General features: G+C 41.7%; 1 pseudogene across 1 annotated transcript in view; it reads left to right on the top strand.

The window, feature by feature from the left end:
- The window catches only part of LOC306643744 (E3 SUMO-protein ligase PIAS2-like), a 70,380-nt pseudogene extending 61,991 nt beyond the window's left edge, over positions 1-8,389 (top strand). The window contains exon 2 of the transcript XR_013766874.1: positions 6,734-8,389. The product of XR_013766874.1 is annotated as an E3 SUMO-protein ligase PIAS2-like (transcript). The remainder of the gene's footprint in view (positions 1-6,733) is intronic.
- The last annotated feature ends 14,324 nt before the right edge of the window (positions 8,390-22,713 follow it).

The following is a 22,713-nucleotide window of genomic DNA, read 5'->3' on the forward strand; positions in this document are numbered from 1 at the left end:
GAATACAGCTGGCATGCTCATTATCAATTCAGAAATCTTCTTAGGGCTCTATTTTGAGAAGAATTGGCAAAAGTTTTTATTTTCTGTACCATTACTGCCAGAATGTACAAATCAGATTCACTTTGAGGTTCTTACCATATGTTGTGAACAAAATGCTTTTGTATCTTGTTTGCAAACATTTTTTAAGACAATGTAGCAATGTCCCAGGATAGGAAATGTCTCTGGAGAAGGGACCCAGGGGTTTACAGAGGAGGGAGGAACTCACCTCAGGACCAGCAGGGGTCTTGGAATTCATGATGGAAAGAATTTCAGCCTGAGCCAGACAAAGGCATAGACAGAGGTCTATTGAGGAGGGAGAGGCACATTCAAGGGAGGATGAGGGCTCTCTTGAGAATGAGCCACCCTGCCTTGGCTGGGGAGCAGTATTTACACCAGGCTTACCAGAGGCAGCCTGGAGGTGGAGCCAGGGTGGAGCTGCACATTTCACCCTAGTGTCCCTGTGCTTGCCTGGCATCTCCCTCATCTCACAAGGGCACAGCCAGAGTATGCACCTCAAGGCTTACAACTGTTTTCTGTATCTCCATGGCATGTGGACACTGCCCTTCAGATCCAGTGTTGCTCTGATTCAGAGTTCTCTACAGTCTAAACAAAATCTGAAATTCTAAATCTCAAGGAAAAATAAGACATTTTCATGTCATTTTTGTATTTCCAGTGGTAGTTTGAAAAGTTCTATTTTTTAAATCTTCTAGTTTACTCTTTTTTTTCCTAAAAAAAAAGAGCCCAATATTTGAAATTTCAAGAACTCCATATTTTGTATGACTGACAGGTAACTGACAAAGAGTTTTAGCACTAGAATTTTGTGTGTGATATTAATTTAGAAAACCCTATTCACTAATAAAACACCAAGACTTTCCCTAGTTGACCCTGGCCAGCACCCCTAAGTATATCCACTGTGGGAAGCCCTCTCTACTGTCTAGGAAGCAGGAATGTGCAGTGAATAGGGGAAGAAGGCAGTGGAACCATGCTGCATGTATGTAAGAAAAATAAAACTCTAAATGCACCTATGAACAAAGAGCCAGTATTTGGGGCAACAGCAATAAGTGTTGGAACTACAGTGACCAAGTCAGTAAAGAAAAGAAAAGTGAGCAAACAGTCTGTTCACAAAGTTGAAGTATAATGAGAACAGTAAGGAGAAAGGGTGAAATGGATAGCGAGGAAAACATAATTGAAAGTCAAAACTAAGAATCAAACATTTCCTTACAAAATAATCTAGAGTCAATGAAATATAAAATATAAGAAAAATATAATTTAAAATGATATTTCCATATCTAGTAAATGTATGTGAACACAAATTTATTGTAGTCAGATTCCTAGGCAAAATTATATATGAACTGAAAAAACAAATTATTTTTATGATTTAAGTATTAATAACAAAATAAATATTCTAAAAATTCTTAGGAAGTGTTTTGAAAGAAATAAAAATCAAAATTTCTTCAAAACCGCAGTCTGCAAACCTAACTCCCAGAACAAGTGCAGGGATACCTAAATAATGAAGAAAAGTGATTTTGCTCATGCATGTGAAGTAAGGAAGTGACCAAGTCAGAAAGCAGCAGTCAAGAAGGCACAGTGCAGTGCAAAGTTCTTGAACATGCTTAAAGTAGAGAATGTGCCCCAGTCCATTCATCCCAATTGATTGAAAGTCGACAGGAGAACTGAGTACTTAACAAGAGCTGTGGTGTCTGGTGTTGAGGCTGCAGAGAGAGAGAGCCTTAGGTTTGGTGACAACAGGGCTGAGCTGGGGATGGAGCCCCACGAGGCTGACGATCAGCTCCACCTCCTCCCTCCCCTATACCTTGATTTCCGTCCTTTAAAACACACTAGTGATCAGTGGGCATAAGAGACAGAGATACACACACACACACACACACACACACACACCAAACATGTTAAAAAAAAAAAAGAGGAAAAAACCAACCCCCCCCAAAAAAAGTTCACCCTAGAATACAAATCCTCAAACTTAGTATCTAATTAAACTCAATAAAAATTTATTTATAATTGCATTCATCATGAAGGAGTAAGGTCTCAAATATAATTCATGTAATGCCACTCGATTCAATTATAATTTTTTTCAAAGATGTAAAGTAATATTGGGTTAAGGGAGAATAAAAGGAAAGCATATTTTGTCATTACCATCATTTAAAAAACAGTGAAAGTTAACTGATATTTTTCTTGAGTATAAATATAAAGTAGATTTACATAGACTAAACAAAAATTTAAATGTGCATTTATAATTACTTTCATGGTTAGATTTAATAGAATATGTACAATAAAGAACATAAAAACTACACTCATAATTTTTGAGATGACAAAATGATGTCCAGTTTGCCCACCAAATCCTGAGGATAAACCCACGTGACAGTGCCAAGATATCAGGGACCTACCAGTGGGAGGGTGCCTGTGACCTGAGGACCCTCCTCCCCTCTGGAATCAGGACCCTTCTGACAGGGCTTAGCTGGTCCTCAGGACAGGTCCACCCATCAGAATCCCACAGGCAGTTGTGCAGGCAGCCTGTGCTCCTGGGGCTGAAGGCTCCCTCAGAGGGCAGAGGCAGAGGGAACAGGCAGAAACACTCCTGGTACCCAGGTCTATGGGTGCACAGGGCCTCACTGCAGGATGCTGGGGATGCAGCCTGGCCTGGCCCTGTCTGTGCACCTGGACAGACTCTCTCTCCATATCATCACATGTGACTGTGGAGTCTCATAACCTCCTGTCTGCAGGTGATGTGCTCCTCCCTCAGTGAGGGAGAACTCAGGTTCTCCAGCCTATCCATGCTTCTCCCAAGGCAGCAACCAGTGAGTGAGAAAGAGTATTTGTTCTTCCTGTTTTTATCCTCCATGAATTTTCCTTCTGACTTGGTCAGGACTCACAGTGGCCCTCTCCAAGTAAAATGCATTCATCCCTTTTATGTAAGAGGCATAGTGCTGATACAGTGAGGGACAGAAAGAGCAGCATGAAGTGACTGCTTTCTCAGTCCTTCTACTTTATGTGAGGAGTTAGCACTGTCAACAAGAAGTTGATTAATAAAAAGAGTGAATATAACTGCCCTGGTCATTCTACATTAGACATTTTGGCTCAGACATCTAGAAGTCCTGGATCCTAAAGGCAAGTGCATGCATAAAGCCAAGGCATTCTTTCTCAAAGACTCTCTTCCTTTTCTGGAAAGTTCTCATTTCTTATTAGTCAGCTCCCTGTATATTTTTTGCTTGCCTGTGTTTGACCAGGTCTTCCTGACCTGATCCATCTTCTCCCTCTGCTCCTCAGTCGGCTCCCTATTCTCAATACTTTTGGAGTGAGCTGGCATCTACCAGGAAGAAATGGCATGGACCCTGGTAAGTGAAGAGTAGACAGATTAACAGAATAATTCAGTGAGTCCCTTTGAGCTTCCACAGATTGATTTTCACAAAACCTGGTGTAGTCTACCTGTTTTCATAGTTCATTCAGTAGGAGATCCTTTTGTATTACAGAAGTTCATGGTGCAGCTGTTTTGGAAAGCAGTTGTGCAATTCCTGGAATAGTGAAACACAGAGTTACCCTACCCTCCAGCAATCCCACCCCTAGGTTTATGCTCCCTCAGTGGAAACATTTGTCTACTTGAAAATTTGCACTCTGGATCCTGGGAATGTAATCTATACATTACATACATTCTTTAGGTAGAGCATTTGCATAGCATGTGGGAGGTCCTAGGTTCAAATCCCTATATCACAGGAAAAACCAAAGCAAATTTAAATGCAATACCAAGTACATCAGTGTTTATAGCAGTGTTATTCAAAAAGGCTATAATTAGCAATATCCATCAAGTGCTGAATGGAGAAACAAAATGTGCCTATACATACAGTGGAATATTATTTGATCATGACTAGAAATGGAGAACTCAAGGGTGTTACACAAAGATACACATCACGAAGGAATCCAGCTGATAAAGACCGCACAGAGTGTGAATTTATTTTTATGTAATTAACATGAGAGGCCAAATTATAAAAACAGGAAGTAGATTTGTGTTTGCACAGGTCTGGTGGGTAGGTGGGGTTGTGGAGAGTGACACTAACAGGTACAGGGCTTCCTTTGGCATGAGGATGCTTTTCTGCAGCTGATTCTTCCGATGATTACACAACCACGTGAAAACATTAAAAGTCACTGAACTCTCCAACTGAAACTATGAATTGAGTGGTGCATGAACTATGTTACCATGAAATGTTAACTGCAATGCTCAGATTTCAGGAGCGAAGAGTCCTTGGGCAAAAGCTAACAAGACTGTACTGAAAGCAAGTATTTGCATCCTAGGTCAAGGACCTGTTGCTCTCAGATGCCCTTTGCATGTTTCCAGTTGACCCATCTTTAAAACTACTGAAGAACAACCCTGTCCTGATATGGGATTCACAATTTCCCTGTGATGCTCCTCAACAGTTGAGAGACCTTTACATACAAACCTCCTCTATCTGAGCTTTAGCCACCTCACCTTCCTAAATGGTGTAGCAAGATTGAGTGTGTGCATGCTTCTGCCCTACCTTAAAGTCAGTAAAATTGCCAGTGGATTCAATGAATCCTAAGGACACAAAAACCTTAACTTTATGTCTTTATTCTATGTCCAGAGGTACCAGGACAAATGCTATGGGTTACCCATGTGTCCTGAAGGTCACTAAGCATGTATGGAATTGTAGGCCCCAGACCCTCTCCTGCTTGGTGAGGTGGGCTCATATGACACATAGCAGTAAAGGTATATTATTATTAAATATCTATTCAGTGAGACTGCAACAGAAGTTCACTCACAGTTGATTACTTCAAATAATATCATGTTTTGTACATGATTGTTTTGCTTTGCTTTTCCAGTCCTGGAATTTTAACCCAGGGTGCTCTCCTTGGAGTTACATTACCACCCCACTGGTGTGATAAAAATAACACCATTGGTCTCAGGAGGATTTTCTCACATGTTGAATCACCGTGGGACACTATTTACCATATTGGTAACAGTGATACACCGCAGTGTCCTAAGGCTCCAGGCTGCTGATGGAGAGGTTGTTCCAGGATGCTGATCTGGGCTGGGACTCCACTGGCCCAGGTGGAGGCACCATAGATGAGGAGCCTGGGAGCCTGCCGAGGCTTATGCTGGTACCAGGCTAAGGTGCTGCCAACATTCAGACTTGACCTGAAGGTGATGGTGGCTCTTTCCCCTGGAGACACGGACAGGGAGGCTGGAGTCTGTGTCAGCATGGCCTGTCCAGTGGTATCTGAGATTGAAAATAAAACAGAAGAGTCACCCTTGTACTCTGGACCACATCCTTGGGCTTCCCAGTAGACCCAGGGAGTTCCATCTGCAGTGAGTTTTAATCAGGGTGCTGGCTGAGGAGAAGTGCCAGGACACAGGAGCAACCACACTGAAGGACTTCTCAGAGTGCAGAACCATCCCATAATCCCTCACCTGGGGGCCAGAGTAACAGCAGGCAGAGGAGCTGAATGGGGGCTGTCATGGCTCCCTCTGGGTCCCACCTGAGGCTTCCCAAAGCCCTGACCAGGCACTGATATGGCTCTGGAGAGCAGGGTGGGCTGGGAGGGGCATACAAAGCAGATGGGAGGGGTAAGCTGGGCTCCCAGCTGCAGAGACTCTGCCTCCTCCTATCTGCACTTGAGTACCATGCCCAGGTGGTCATGTCAGAAAAGGTCTATGTCTTAACCTTAGTGTAAAATTTTCCACCTTGTTCAGAGTTAAATCCTCCTGCCCTCCTGCCTCACCAAACACCTAGACTCAGCCAGAAGATGTTTAGTGCAAACCTGTTTGGGATGAAATAGAGGATTTTGGCCCATTTCTTTCTCCATCCCTAAAGGGTCTAGTCATCTCTCCCAGTCATGATTGTATCTGCTTGAAATGAACCTTTGATCACAAAGTTTTCTTCCACATTTTTTCCCCTTGCTTAGCAATATATCCCAATTTCTCTAAAGCAGAAATTTCTCTTTATTCTCTGAAAGATTCTAAAGACCAACTTTCAACCAGGCTTAGTGGTGTTGCTCCCTGGACAGCCACGCCTGCAGAGATGAGCAGGACCTGGGCTCTTATCCTTCAGGGTACTGACACCGAGTCCATGAAGACAGACAGCAGCACTCTCCATGCACACAGGAACCTAGTCCTTGGATCAATCTCCATAACTCTCAGTGGAGTGCACAGCACATCCACCAACACACACTCAGGTCCTCTCACCTTAACAGTCATGGAAAGCTCTGTTTACTCTCCTGGTAAGGTGTCAGCAAGCATCATATTCAGTGAGAAAATATTTAATATTTTATCCTTTAGATTACAAAAGATAAGTGTTCACTTCCAACACTTTTATTATACTGGAGATCCTAGCAAATTTCACAAGGCACAAGAGAGATATAAAAGGCACAGTTTTGAAATAAATAAATAAAATATCTGTATAACCTGGAAACAAAATTTTGTACATGAATTCTTAAAGATCTTACTGAAAAATCTCTACATGTAATAACTTAACACAGTCTTTGGACCCCCTGTCATAATATACAGTAACTTTTGTGGATTAAAGAAATGTATATAAAGAAAGAATTTGGCCAGTCACGTGACGGCCCGTCGGCAGCGGCATCTTTAGCAGCGCCCAGTGCAGGTTGGTGCTGGAGGCGGCGGTCGCGCCCGCGGTTGGTATAAAATGGCAGATTTCGAATAATTGAGGAATATGGTTTCTAGTTTTAGGGTTTCTGAAGTACAAGTGTTACTAGGCTTTGCTGGGCGGAATAAAAGTGGGCGCAAACATGACCTACTAATGAGGGCAGTGCATTTATTGAAGAGTGGCTGCAGCCCTGCGGTTCAGATTAAAACCCGAGAATTGTATAGACCTCAATATCCACGGACTCTTGAAGGACTTTCTGACTTATCCACAATCAAATCATCAGTTTTTAATTTGGATGGTAACTCCTCACCTGTAGAACCTGACTTGGCTGTGGCTGGAATCCACTCATTACCCTCCACTTCAGTTACACCTCACTCTCTGTCCTCTCCTGTTGCTTTTGTGCTGCTTCAAGACACCAAGCCCACATTTGAGATGCAGCAGCCACCTCCTCCAATTCCTCCTGTCCATCCTGTGGTGCAGTTAAAAACCTGTCCTTTTATGATGTCCTTGATGTTCTCATCAAGCCCACAAGTTTAGAAAGATATTCATATCAAGGGATTTTTTTCCAGGTGGTAGTTGAGATTATACAGTCCAAGTTCAGCTGAGACTTTGCCTGGCGGAGACAAGTTGTCCTCAAGAAGATAACTATCCCAATAGTCTATGTATAAAAGTAAATGGGAAGCTGTTTCCTTTGCCCAGCTATGCACCACCACCTAAAAATGGGATCGAACAGAAACGCCCTGGATGTCCCTTGAATATTACATCATTAGTTAGGTTGTCTTCAGCTGTGCCAAAAAAGTTTTCCATTTCTTGGGCATCTGAAATTGGAAAGAATTATTCCATGTCTGTGTATCATGTATGGCAACTCACATGAGCCATGTTGCTACAGAGACTAAAAATGAAAGGTATTAGAAACCCTGATCATTCCAAAGCACAAATTAAAGAAAAACTTACAGCAGGTCCAGATAGTGAAATTACTACAACTAGTCTTCGAGTATCCTTGATGTATCCTTTAGGAAAAATGAGGCTGACAATCCCATGCCATGCTGTGACTTGTACACATCCACAGTGCTTTGATGCTGCCCTTTATCTGCAAATGAATGAGAAGAAGCCCACCTGGATTTGTTCTGTGTGTGACAAAAGACCTGCCTTTGAAAGTCTAATATTATATGTGCTTTTTATGGAAATTCTCAATGACTGTTCTGATGTAGATGAAATCAAATTCCAAGAAGATGGTTCCTGCTGTCCAATGAGATCAAAAAAGAAGCTATAAAAGTATCCAGCTAACCATAAGCAAAAATGGAAACTTCAAGTATGCTCAGTAAGCCTTGTCCAGTGACGGTAGCCAGTGAGGCAAGCAAGAAGAAAGTGGATGTTATTGACCTAACTATAGAAAGCTCTTCTGATGAACAGGAAGACCCTCCTGCCAAGAGGAAATGCATCTTTATGTCAAAAACACAAGGAAGCCCAGCCAAATGGGTTCTCATGTATCAGCCATCTTCTGTAAGGATACCCAGTGTGACTTTGGTTGATCCTGCTGCTATTCCACCTTCATTAACAGACTACTCAGTACCATTCCACCACACACCAATATCAAGAATGTCATCAGACTTGCCAGGTTTGGATTTCCTTTCCCTTATTCCAGTTGATCCCCAGTACTGTCCTCCTATGTTTTTGGATAGTCTCACCTCACCCTTAACAGCAAGCAGTACGTCCGTCACCACATAATGATGTCCTATTTGAAAGCTATGGTAGGGAATATTGCTCAGTGTAGAACATTTAAGAACATGTGCTCAGGAGGCACAGTGAGTGGGTTTGTTCCCTGGCTCAGTAGAAAAAAAAGAAACTTATAGATTTTATATAAGAGTGCAATATAGTTACAATTACAGTGAGTATACCAAAAATAAATATGTGAGAGTTCATAAGGACTTACATATAGAGTCATCTGATTTCTAACAAAGTCATTAAAGAGGGTCATAGGAATTCTTTTTATTTTTTCAATAATTTGCATCGAGCTGTTGGATATGAAAATAAAATCAAATGGACTGTAGAAAAAAGTCTTCACACAGTTCATATCGACAAACACATGAAATACTGGAGGGACATAGTCTACAGGTAAGAACTAAATTAATGCAGCTTCTAGAGAAAGCTGAGGAGGATAACTTCAAGCCTAAAGGAGGCAGAGTTGCAATCAGGAAGCAGATGTGCACAACCATCATGGAAGGAGAACATTGATACATCAGACATAGTTAAAGCCAATTAAAGAAACTGTGGAAGAAAAAAACACCTAGATATCACATGTTCATGAATTGAAACATTCCCATACTTCACAAAGTGAGATAGAGATTCAGTGTAATCTCTATCAAAAGCCCAAAGGTATTTATTATGTAAAATTTGTGTGGAATCACAAAAGACCCTGAAGAGAAAGAAATCTCAAGAAAGAAGAATGACCTGGAGGCAATGTCTTTCCAGAACACACTTCCTGATTTCTAACTGTACTGTCAAATATAGTAATGAAGACCTTATGGTATTTGCAAAAACAGCCCAATATGAGACCAGTGGCACTAAATTGAGAACCCAGAAGTAAATCCACATATAAATAGTCACCCAGTCTTTGGCAAAAGCACTGAGAACACACAACAGGGATAGGAGTCTCATCAATAAATAGCATACACACATGCAAGAATGAAACTGGGCCCTTGCCCTACACTATACACATAATTTAACTCAAGTTGACTACAGAATTAAATATAAGATTTGAATTGGGATAACCTGAAAGAAAATATGGGGGTGGGGAGTTCCTCAACATTGGTTTTACCAATGTAATTCCAGATGTTGCACCAGAAGCAGAGGCAACAAAACAATAATAAACAACAGGAACCAAAACTTCTGTAGATCAAAAGAAATAACAAAGGAACAGAAAACTTGTAGAATGAGAGAAAATATTTGCAAAAAATAAATCCAAAAAAGGGTTAATGTTCAAGATATATAAGTACTTCACACAACTCAACAGCAAAAACAAAACAAAAACAACTAAAAATGGACTAAGGACCTGAACATATATATATATATATATATATATATATATATATATATATATATTTTTTTTTTTTTTTTTTCTGAAGAAGATGTATAAGTGGTCAACAAATATGTGAAAAGGTGCTCAATGTCATTGTTATGAAATGTGGACAGAACAGACTGGACTCGTGAGTTTTCAGAGAAGAAAGACTCTATAGGAAAGTGCACCAGTGGTCATTTGTATTACATTCTAGCAAACAAGTTATTCACATTTTGTCCAAGTTTTGAGAATTTCTGTGATAATGAATTTAAAGCTGATGGATTAATTAGTCTGAAGGAGAAAATTTTATCCCCACAAGCTTTAAATCAACTCTTTATGTAAATAGTGATTCTACTTCATTGTTTAGAGAATAACATCAAGAAAAACTCTGTACATATTCTATACAGATAAATATTTTTTTTTCTAAAATATGTTCAGTCTATGGTTAGTTGAATCCAACAATGCAGACCCATAAATGAAAACATTTGACTTTGTTTGCCAATGAAATATTTTAAAATTTAAAACAGAAAGCAAATTGATGAGCCACAGATTGGGAGAAGAGAGTTCAGTGCATGTTCTGACTGAGATTGTCAATTGACAGTGTCAGCTTGACTGAATTGAGCATGCTTAGAACATCGGTAAAGCACACTTCTGGGTGGGTGCATGGGGGTGATCTTAGAAACGCTTGCTCAGGGAAATGAGTTGAGAAGTCCCAGACTGAATGTGAGTAAAGATATAGAAGAAACTCTCATCTTCTCTCTTCTTCTTCCCTATGTCCAGGTGCATGGTTCCAATTGAACTTGTTCCCTGTGGATGTCAAGTCCAAGCTTCATCTGCTTGTGAACAGGAACATGCACCAGAGCAACATCAGGGCCTTTCAGAGGAAGGACTCAAGACAAGAGAGCATAATTGGTGGCCTCTCTCTGTCTGAGATGTCCAGATTCTTACTCTGCCCACAGTGTAAGAATACTTTACCTGAGAAAAAGTATCCAAATGGCTTGTGAAAACACATCTAAGAAGTTACTCAATCTTATTACTTATCAAAGAAATGTACATTTAAACCTCAAGACCATTTCAAGATCTACCCATATGGATACAATTTCACAAAGTCTAATACCATCAACTATTATTAGAAGGTTTTATAGCAACTGGAACTTTTGAGCATGGTGCCAGTTGGTAGATTATAAACATGCTCAAAACATGTTTTAGAAAACATATCACTATTTTATATTAGAGTTCTCTGAAGCTAAACTGTGCCAACCAACTCTTAACTCATCACTTCCATTTCTAGGAATACACTCAAGACAAGTGAATGCACCCCTATACAAAGGATATTGCAAGAAAGACTCTAAAATTAACAACAGTCTCAAACATAAGCCAACTCATTAGCATGGAGAATGACTGGCATGTTTATATAATAGGAAACTGTCCCCAGTAAAAGGGAACAAATTCCTACCACACCCACAGCACAGGTGAATTTCAAAGAACATGTTGGTCAAAGAGATCAAGAGAGCAAAGGCAGCCTCCTAGAGCTAGAGGGACATGAATTTCCAGAAGATCTGAATCGAGTTGACAAGAGGCAGAGGTGAGGGGCCTGGATGGGGAGGTGGCGTGGGTGAATCCGGGGATAGGTTCCTGCTGGCATCCACACAAGAAGTCCCAGAGGAGATTCTCCTTGGCCTTGTGGGATGAAAACATCTCCCCTTTTTCTGGTTCTTGTTTCTACTGAGGGTATAAGTGTTTATAATTAGAATAGGGCATCACCCTTCTAAGAAAGAGGAAATAAAGAAGCTTTCTGATCCCAAGACTTGATCCTTAGCATGAACATGTAATTAATCTCCTAGAATTCCATGGAGTATCATCTTCTACAGGTGGTATGAAAAAATGTCTCTGCATTGACCTTGGTTTAGGAGAGATGCCAGGCACCCTGGGGAGGGGGTGTCTTGGAGCAAATCCATGGCGTACCTCTTGGGGATGCTGTGCACCAGGGAAGACTCAGCTTATTGGAACATATTCCCATGGCCAGTGTGATCCTTTGTTTTGAATACTAGTGGATTTTTATTTTCTTACCTTTTTCTCATTTTCTATATTATTTTTCCTATTTCTCTCACTGTCTCTGATCGCACTATCCTCTCTTAGGGTAGTCTGTCTTCTTAGCCTGAGAGGTTTCCAATGAGATCATGAACAGCTCTCCTTTCTATCCTCACAGTGAAACGCTGTGATCACTCTACATTCTGACTCTCTCTCCTTCAAGGACACTGAGATATGTCCTAACAAAAAATTAGTAATACCATATGATAAACAAATATTTTACATCATCTCTAAAAATGGTTGAACATTTATTCTGTAACCCATTATTATGTTTGGTTACACCAATTTAAACATCCTGGACTCATAGGAGTTCCTGAGGATTATCATTATTTCGGTTAAAAATGCACATTCCCAAAGTTACTCTTCTTAGAAAGCAGTCTCAGACTTGCCCACGTGAGATGCATTTTGATTGTAACTTCCTTCTACTCCCAGTAACCATCAGTATATTTCACTCGTGTCTTCCTTTGTAAAGCTGGGTTGAGGTGCTTTTGTGGAGGGTGTGTTTTTACTCTTTCTTCTTAGATGAACACCTATAGATTCCCATTATGTCCTCTCCTTTAGAAAATCTCCTGGGATACTCCTTTGTTCCCCTGAAATTCCCCAGAAGGTGGCTCACTCTTCCTGAGGTCCTGAGGCAGCTCTTAAGGAAAGTCTCAATCACACTACTCAATTTTACTTCAACACAGACCGTGGAGCCAGAAGGACCATCCCTGTGAGATGGTCCCCTAATTACACTTTGCATGAGTGACAAGGACAGTGAATTGACCTCAGCCCTCCTAAGCATCCCCTGCACAATTGCCAATGCCCTGCTTCTCAATGCATTCCCTTCCTGTAAATTTCTTAGTATTGATGTGATTTTGTATCCTTGCAAGTTCCTTATAGTGCTGCAATTTACTGTATTAAATTATATTTACTCCATGTAGTTAATATATGGAAGAAATATTAAAGTATACTTAATCTTGATGCATTTGTAGTTTTGAATGAAATTGGTCTGTATTTTCTTTTTATACTATATTTCCATATTTTAATATTGAAATAAATGAACTTTTATCAGATATATGAAGTCATTCTCACTACATAATCTGGTGTCAAATAAATAGTCACATCATGATTCAATCCATGTTTAAAAGGCCAAATTATTAAATGAAAATATTTTTTTTCCATTCCACCTCACTCTTATAGAAAAAACTGTATCAAAGAAGTGAAATATATTTTACTTACCTTATCTAATTTACTTATATTACTTAGTTTCTAAATATTTTTCCTTGGGGTGGGGATATAGCTCAGTTGGTAGAGTGTTTGCCTCATAAGCACAATGCCCTGGGTTCAAATCCCCAACACCACAAGAAAAAAAAAAAAAAAAAAAAAAAATATATATATATATATATATATTATTCTCTCTATTTGTTTAAGAATTTATTTATTTTTTTTTATTTTTAACATCAGGGATTGAACCAAGAGTTCTTTAATCACTGAGCCATCACCCCAGATCTTTTTATATTTTATTTAAAGGAGGGCTGTTGTTCAGGGTCTTACTAGTTCACTGAGGCTGGCTTTGAACTTGCAATCTTTCTGTCTCAGGCTCTGGAGCCATTGGGATTATAGACATGTGCCACCTTGCCCACATATTTATGAAATTTACATGTAGTTTTTAGTGTCAACTTTGCCCTTATAGCATATCGAGATTAAAAAAAAAAAAAGGTATCAAACTTGTGCCCACATAAAAGATATATTATTTTCCTTTCTCTCCCTCTCCCCTATCTCTTTCTCTTCTTCTTTCCCTCTCTGTAGAGTTGTACACAGTTTTGAGGAACAAGGAAACACATGCATGTGTAGGGTAGGCCCCCAAAGACTGAAGGTAGGTTCCCTGGCTGAGACATCTGGTGGACTGTTTTTTTGTGTAGTCAAGATGATAAACACTCTGATTCAGCCTAGGTGTCCAAGGTCAGGAACACCTGCTGTGAGCATGTGCCTGCTGATGTAACCAGGTGGTGTGTGCCTCTTTGTCTGGCCTGCATATGAAAAGAATCCTATGGAGTGGCTAAATGGAAATGCAGGAGCTGGGGCTGGGGAGCAACTCTTGCCCATCTGAATAGAGCATGTGACTGTCCCATGTGCATCTTGCATCCTCTTCCACTGTCAGGATCCTGAATCTGTTTGCCGGGTGGTAGTCTCAACACGACACCATGAATTCCTTTCTCATTAGTGTAGTAGCAGTGTCTAGTCTCTGAACATGGTCCTGGAATGGGTGCTTTCCTGTCCTGAAGATGTTATAAATTGACCATGTCATGACCTGCAGACTCTTGGTTGGAAAAGTAAAATCTGGGGTCCAATCACTGTCACTGCCAACATGGCAGGGACACCAGCGAGATGAAGAGTTGACCATGTGCTGTGGAGTGGGTGAGTAGCTGGTTTCTCTTGGTTGCAGGGGTTGCAGACTCTGTCACCAGTCTCTGACCAGCGGGTTGTCCTGATAATGATAATGGCCTCCCAAATAGAGGAGCTGAAAGTGTAGACGGAGACTGAGTGAAAACTTCTTCCCCCAGAACATGATACCAGATGTTAAAAACTGAACTCAGGACTTCTGGTCTGTGGTGCAGAATACAAGGAGATTAGAGGTCACCCTGTGCCTCCAGCCCATGAAGAGATGAGCCGCCTGGAGCTTCAGCAGGTCTTCAACCTGTCAGAGAAGCAAGGTCACAAAGAAACTGCCACCTCCAGACTTGGAAACAGATGGGATGGTACAGAACACACAACTCACAGGGCAGAATCCCTGAGCAGACACTCACTGTGAGGATCACTGCAGGGCAAGCAAACCAAACCACAGCTGGCAAATTGCTGGGAGCTCAGTGTGGCCCAGTGTGAGTCAAACCCAGGAGAACCAAGACCTGGGGCCTAGTCTTCATGGGTTTTACTCTAGGAGTCCCATGAGATCCTCAGTGAATATCAAAATGATCCTTCCATCTGGAAACAGGGAAAGGTAACCAATCTAAATAGTTCAAGATCTTTCTACTCCCATGAGCAAGGCCTGTTCTCAAGGGAGAGGTGATCTCACCATGATCTTACCTGTCAGGATCTCATTATTCACCTGTTGGGAGGAGAAAAAAACTCAACCCCAGACATGCCAGGTCTTTGAATAAGGAAGGGAGGTGCTCACCTCGAGCTCCTTCTCACCATCTTCTGTACCTACAGGGGAGGGGGCTCCTGAGAGGCAGCCAGTGGGCATCATGGTCCACAGACACAGACTCAGTAACCAATTTGGAACTAACGCCAATCATAAGGCTATAGAATGCACCTTCTCCACATATCCTTCCTGCATTGTTGAAGGACTGTTTATGGCATTTCCTTTTAACCAGAACATCATGTCTACTGTAAAAAAAAAAAAAAAAAAAATCACTCACACACACACACACACACACACACACATACACATTTGATTTAAAGACACAAAACAAGGATTAAACCAGAGTCAGATAGGGTAAGAACATTGGAATTATCAGACCAGGAATTTTAGAAAACCAGGATAGCATGTTAAGTGATGTAATGGAGAAACTGACGGAGGAGAACAGATGTCTCATGTATTCTTTGGTGTTAGCGAAATGAATGTCAGCTATGATATGATGGGCAGGAAGGAGACATGAGGGACAATGACAAACACAAAGCGAGATAAAAGGTATTCCATGCAAATGGGAAGCAGAAGAGAGCAAGGGTTACTGCAGTTAGAGCAGATAAACTAGACTCCTAGACAAAACTGAACAGAAAGGGGGCTGGGGTTGTGACTCAGTGGTAGAGCACTCACCTAGAATACCTGAGGCCATGGTTTCCATCCTCAGCACCATATAAAAATAAAATTAAAGTATTATGTCCACCTACAACTAAAAAATGAATTAAATATCTGAACAAAGAATGAAAGAAGAAAGTCATTACATAAAATAAAGAAGTCAATTCATGAAGAAGATATGATTACAAGTGAACATGCACCCCACACTGGAGCACCTAACGACAGAAAGCAAATATTAGTAGTTCCACATGGAAAGGAAGACAACAGTAAAATAATAGCAGGGGACAGGGGACACCAACATTCAGCAGTGAGGAGACTGGGACCATGGTGCAGCCCAAGTGGACCCGATGGACATCTACCAGACCTCCCTTCCAACAGTGACAGAACACACATTCTTCTCAAGCTCATGTGAACTATTCTCCTGGACCAAGCATATGATAGACCACAAAACAAGTCTGGGCTACTTTAAGAAGACAAATCACGTGGTAAAGGTTTTCGTCCATTCTGTAGACTCTGTCTTCATGTTATTGATTATTTCCTTTCTTGAGAAGAAGCTTTTTAGTTTGAATTCACCTCATTTATTGAATCTTCATTTTAATTTTTGTACTTTAGGACTCCTGTTAAGGAAGTCAGGTCCTAAGCTATTGTGGTGGAGATTTGGGCCTACTTTTTATTCTATTAGGTTCATGGTCTCTGTTCAAGTACCAAGTCTTTGATCCATTTCAAGTTGCATTTAATGAAGGGTGAGAGGTAGTGAATTAATTTATTTTTATTACATATGAATTTCCATTTTCCCAGCACCTTTGGTTAAATAGGCTGTCTTTTCTCCAGTGTAGGCTTTTGACACCTTTTTTTAGTGTGAGATAACTATATTTATGTGGCTTTGTCTGTCCCTTCTAATTTGTTCCATTGGTTGATGTGTCTGTTTTGATGCCAATACAGCACCATTTTTGTTACTACAGCTCTGTAGTATAGTTTTAGATCTGGTATTGTGATGTCTCCTGCTTTCCTCTTCTTCCTAAGTATTGCTTTATCTGTTCTGGGTCTCGTATTTTTCCTAATGAATTCCACGATTGCTTTTTCTAGGTCTATGTAAAATGTCATTGGGATTTTAATAGGAATTGCATTAAATCTGTGTAACACTTTTGGTAGAATGGCCATTTTGGCAGTATTAATTCTGCCTATTCAGGAGCCTGACAGATCTTTCTAACTTCCAAGGTCTTCTTTAATTTCTTCTTTAGCATTCTGTAGTTTTCATTGCACAGGTCTTTCACATTGTTTGTTAGGAGGATTCCCAAGCATTTCATACTTTTTTGAGTCTATTGTGAATCGGGTAGTTTTCCTAATTTCTCTTGTAGTAGATTCATCACTGATGCAAAGAAATGCATTTGATTTATGGGTGTTAATTTTATATCCTGCTACTTTGCTGAATGCATTTGAGATCTAGAAGTTTTTTGGTGGAATTTTATTTATCTTCTAAATATAGAATCATGTAATTGGCAAATAGAGAGAGTTTGAGTTCTTTTTCTATTTGTATCTCATCAATTTCTTTTTTCTAATTGTTCTTCCAGAGTTTCAAGGATGATGTTGAATAGAAATGATTAAAGGGGACATCTTTGTCCTGTTCCATTTTTTTTAGAAGGAACACTTTCAATTTTTCTCCATTTAGAATGATGTTGGCTTTGGATTTGGAACATTTAGTTTTTAGAATGTTAGGGCATGTTCCCATGATCCCTAGTTCTTCCAGTGTTTTGAAAATGAAGAGGTGCTGTATTTTGTCAAATGCTTTTCTTGCATCTATTGAGACAATCATATGATTCTTGAATTTAAGTCTATTAATCTCCAGGATATATAAAGAACTCAAAAAACTTAACACCAGAAAACCAAATATCCTAATCAATAAATGGGCTAAGGAACTGAACAGACACTTCACAGAGGAAATACATATTGATCCACAAATGTATGAGAAATGTTCAGTCTCTTTAGCAATTAGAGAAATGTCAATCAAAACTACTCTATGACTTCATCTCACTCCTGTCAGAGTGGCAATTATTGAGAATACAATCAACAGTAAATGTTAAGGAAAAAGGAACACGCATGTAGTATTGGTGGGACTGCAATTTGGTGCAAACATTATTGAAAGCAGCAGGGATATTCCTCAGAAAACTTGGAATAGAACCATATTTGACCCAGCTATCCCACTTTTTGGTTTATACCCAAAAGACTTAAAACCAGTAGACTATAGTGACACAGTCACATGAATATTTATAGCAGCTCAATTCACAATAGATAAACTATGGAACCAGCCTAGGTGTCCTTCAACAGATGAATGGGTAAGGAAAATGTGGTATGTGTGTGTGTGTGTGTGTGTGTGTGTGTGTGTGTGTGTGTGTGTGTGTATGTGTGTATGATGGAATATTACTCAGCCTTAAATAACAACAAATATATGGCATTTGCCAGTGAGTGAAAGGACCTAGAGAATATAATGTTAAGTAAAATAGGCCAATACCCCAAAACCAAAGACTTATGTTTTATCTGGAATGCACATGCTAACTTAAAATAAGAGCAGGCAGTTAAGGAAGATAGAGTCATTGGAATAGGCAGATGGGAATGAAGGGAGGGGAATGGGTATGCGGTTAGGAAGGACAGTATAAAAATTGGAAATGTCCATTACCTATTTGCATATGTGTTTATATGTCTCGTGTGATTCTGCATCATGTAAACCAGAAAAATGAAAAGTTAAACTCCATTTATGTATGATATGTCAAAATGAATTTTACTCTCATGTATAAATAATTAGAACAAATTACTAAAAATGAGAAGGCTGAAATCACCAAGCATCTTCTCTGGCTACCATGGTATAAATCTAGAACTCCATAGCAGAGAAATTTTACCAAATTCACAAATAGGTGGAGGTTTTAATATGTCCTCCTGAACATTTTAGAGAAGATATGAAATGAATGTTTCTGTGCTGACACAAATGAGAACACAAAAAATACACCCAAGCTTGTAGGGTGGAGAAAAGGGTTTTCAAAGAGGGAGGTTTACAGCAATGACTGTCTTCATTGAGAAGGAGGACAGATGTCCAACCAGCGAGCTTGACACCCAGGGGAAGAGAAGCAGAGACCACCTAAGCCTGGCATCACCATACAGTGTGGACATTATGAGAATCAAACTGAAACAAAGAGCAATGAGGAAAATGAGAGAAAAGAAACAAAACTAATGAATGGTTTTATGGGAAGATAAGATTGTCAAACTTTGGCTAGACTAAATAAGAAGTGCACTCAGTTGAAATTAGAAATAAAAGAAAATATCACACCTAGTAACACAGTAATACAAAGGGTCATAGGAAAGGAGGATGAACAGTTCTGTGCCAACAAATAGGATAACCTAGCAGAAATAGGAAAATTTTAGACACACCAGTCACCAGGACTAAGTCAGAAGGAAACGGACCATCTGAATAGACAAAACTCAGGAAAGAGACAACGTTAGTAATTGAAAATCTCCCCTCAATGATTTTGGTGTAGCTCAGTGGTAGAGGGCTTGCCTGGCAAGCAACAGGCCCAGGGTACTATCCCAAGGGATTCAGGAAGGAAGGCAGGGAGGAAAAGAAATGATCTATGAATGAAACTCTGAGGATTCAATGGCTTCACTGTTGATTTATCAAATATTCAAAATATTGTGGTGATGGAGATCAAACTCTTGGCCTTTGCATGCTAGGCAAGTGCTCTACCACTGAGCTATACCCCCAGACCCTCAAATACTAAATAAGATCAATCCTTAAACTCCACCAAAAAATTGAAGAGGGGGAACACTCCCAAACTCTGCACTTGTGTGACCCATAGACTCTTTTGAAAGCTGCACTGCCCCAAGAGTCCAGGTCTGACACCCTGAAGCACCCACCACATTCTAGCCATGGAGTGTGAAAACTGAGGCCTCCCACTGGAGAGAGAGAGGCCACCTGGAGTTGAGAGCACCCAGCTGACAGCCACAGCAAACACCACATGTGTGAGTGCAGCAAGGGGCAAGTGAGAGGACTGAGGGCAGGTCCTTCCTGTGGGGAGGAGTGTTCTGTCTCTGGTGCTGTGAACCAGAGCTTCTGCAAATTGACAGAAAAAACAAACACAGTTTGATATCACGCACTACCCCCCAGTTGGCCTGCCACTAAGAGGAGAATTCAGGAACCCTTGCTGAAAGCTAACTGCCACTGTGAGGCAGGTGGTTGAGGCCAACGTGAGCCTCCAGCCTAGCTTACCTGCTGTGGGCAGATGCATGCAGAAGCCCAGGCACAGCTGCAGAGAACCAGCGGCCATGCCACAGAATCTCAGCCAGGAATAAACCATTGTTCCACCTCAGGGGGTCAAGTGGCTCTATTATGCACTGATGGATAAAGGAAGCCTCAATCAATAAACCCCTTTGCATCTTCTCCCTGTTCAGGTCAGGCATAATGAAAGTTAAACACTGTTCCACCTGCCCCTGCCTCACCAGGTGGGAAAGTGCAGCTCTGAGGATGTGTGCAGCTGCAGAAAGGGCTCCTCACCCATCTGAGGCTGCCCTCCTGCTGGAAGCAAGTGTCTGCACCAGGGCCGGTTCAGGAGCACAGAGGGGCATTTCTGCTTGGGCTCTGTCACTGTGAGAGGCTGGCCGAAGTGCTGCTGACAGTAAAACACCTCGACATCTTCAGCTTCCACTTCATGGATGGTGAGGTAGAAGTCAAAACCAGAGCCACTTCCCCGGATCCGAGAAGGGTTTCCAGCTGCCCTGGCAGAGGCCCGAAAGATGAGCAGCCTGGGAGCCTGCTGGGGTCTCTGTTGGTACCAGGCCACCGAGGTGCCTACCTCCATGCTGCTTCTACAGGTGATGGAGACAAAGTCACCTGGAGAGGCTGCCAGGGTCTCTGGAGACTGAGTCAGGGTGATCTTCCCCTGCAGCCTGCAAGGGCACCGCATCCAGGATGCACGATGGGTTACTTCTCTCAAAGGATTGTTAGAAAAGCAGAGCCTTTTCTAACCTCCGGGGGCCCAATTCAGATTCAAAGCTGTTCCTGCCTCTGCCTCTTTGTTAGCCTTGGAGACTCTGCCTTGGTTTCCTAATAGTCAAAACAACCCAACCTATTACACTACCACTTCCAAAGCACACATAAAATCATTATCTTAGGGTCTAGAATAAACTCCCAGGTTAAAGACTTCAGAGTGAATTGCTTACCCTGAAATTCCATCACCAGGAGGCAGAAGATGTGGACCAGGAAGTTCATCTTGCAGTGTCCACAGAACCTCCTGCTTCTGGGCCTAAGACAAGGGTTTGGGGCTTGGTAGCTGGTTATAAGTCTGTGTACTCTGGAGTTGGCACTCATGCTCAGGTATTAAAAATGCACAGGTGGTCTTTGAACTTATTTGCATATATGATGACCTGAAGCAGAGATATTCTCCAGGGTCGTCCAGGACAGGCAGGCCCACTCCCCCTGCAGCGTCATGGAGATGATACAGTTCCCAGGGGAACTGCACTGTGTGGGACAAAGATGCTGCCAGTCTACAGACTCCTCTCCAGAAGACAGAGCTGAGGTCATCCAGAGCCAGCCTGATACCTGCAGCAAGCTCCCTGTTCATTCTGCTCTCATGAAGGTGAGGGTCAGCTCTGCTGCTTCTCCAACAAGATGCCAACCAAACAGAAAGCCAGCAATTAGGTGTCCAGAGGGTCCTCCAGTACAGTAGAGCCTTCTGGGCCCATGGCCTTCTTCATCACTGGACTCTGGCAAGAGAGAGTCCTGTAACTCCCTGAACTTCACCCCAAGGGGAACAAAGCAAGAAGTTAGTGGAACATGGATCTTTCAACAGTCCTCAGAAATAGATGATGGCATAGGAGGGACAGGTGGACACAGACTGGATTTTTGAGTTACAGATCAGAGACAGTTGGATATTATATTGCTAAATTAAGAATATCTCCTATCGACTGAGAAGAGTCAGGACAAGAAATCTAATTCTAATTCAAAAACTTAAAAGCATTTCAAATGACCTGATCAAATTAAATAAGAAAAATACCAAAATTTTAGTCAGCTTTATACTTTGGAAATCTAGTGACATCGCATGCCCCCAACACAGGTACCATTCATGAGGTGAGTGCTGTTTGGACAAGGGTCACCCACACACTCCCCAAGGCCTGAGTTACTTCTACAGGACCTTGAAGACAATCCAAGGTCTCGGCAGGAATGTCCCAGGTGTGTCCTCTATTGAGACCACTTCTCTCCCATGGTGGAGGGCAATCCTGGCTATGTCCATCCTCTGCAGTGTAAAGTGACAGAGCAAGACATTCAGGCACTCTTCCTACGTGAGCCCCTCCAGAGTGAAGACACCCTTGGGAAGTGAGGTCCTTGATGGCCATGAAGGAGGAAGCTGAGAGGGAGAGGAGGGAGGGACTGGTGTGTGGACATGGAGACTTGGTTCTTCAAGGTCCAGGAGGCTGAGTGTGGGGCCAGCAGGGCAGGTCCTCCCCTATGCTGGCCTGTCTTGTGGGGAAGTGCCCAGCTGATGTGAATGCAGAATCTTTATATGGAGAAGTGATCCTGGATGAACCAGGTGGGCCCTGAGTGCAGCCACAGGTGTTCGAATAACAGAGAGGGAGGTCTGACACAGAAGAGGAGAGGCCATGAGAACACAGAGGCAGACACTGGGAGGATGTGGCTGCAGCCAGGGAAGCTGCATCCTCAAGAAGCTGGAGACCCCTAGAGCAGACTCTGCCTAGAGCCTGTGCAGGAGCCCTGCCCCCCCTGCCCTGGCACTGCCCTGGACTGCAACCCAGCCTCCTGAATTCCAAAAGCCTGATCGACTCTGCTGTTTTAAGTCAACAGCTTTTTAATAACGTGTTACCACAGCCCTAGTTGGCTGACAAACACAGGGCTCAGAACACCCCAGACTGAAGGTGCTGAGGCCATTTGTAATCTCATCTGACTTTCCAATGCTGCACATAAATGGATAGAAAGAGGTTTCTATGGTGGGAAAATGCACATTTTCCCCAGAGTGTGTAAGATACCAAGCAAGACCTCACTGCCCCAGATGTGCAGAAGACAGACAGGTGCACACCATCAGCGGAAGTTGTAGGCAAAGGGGAAGGACTTC

Source organism: Sciurus vulgaris, assembly GCF_902686455.1.
Source record: "Sciurus vulgaris genome assembly, chromosome: 14".
Taxonomy (NCBI): domain Eukaryota; kingdom Metazoa; phylum Chordata; class Mammalia; order Rodentia; family Sciuridae; genus Sciurus; species Sciurus vulgaris.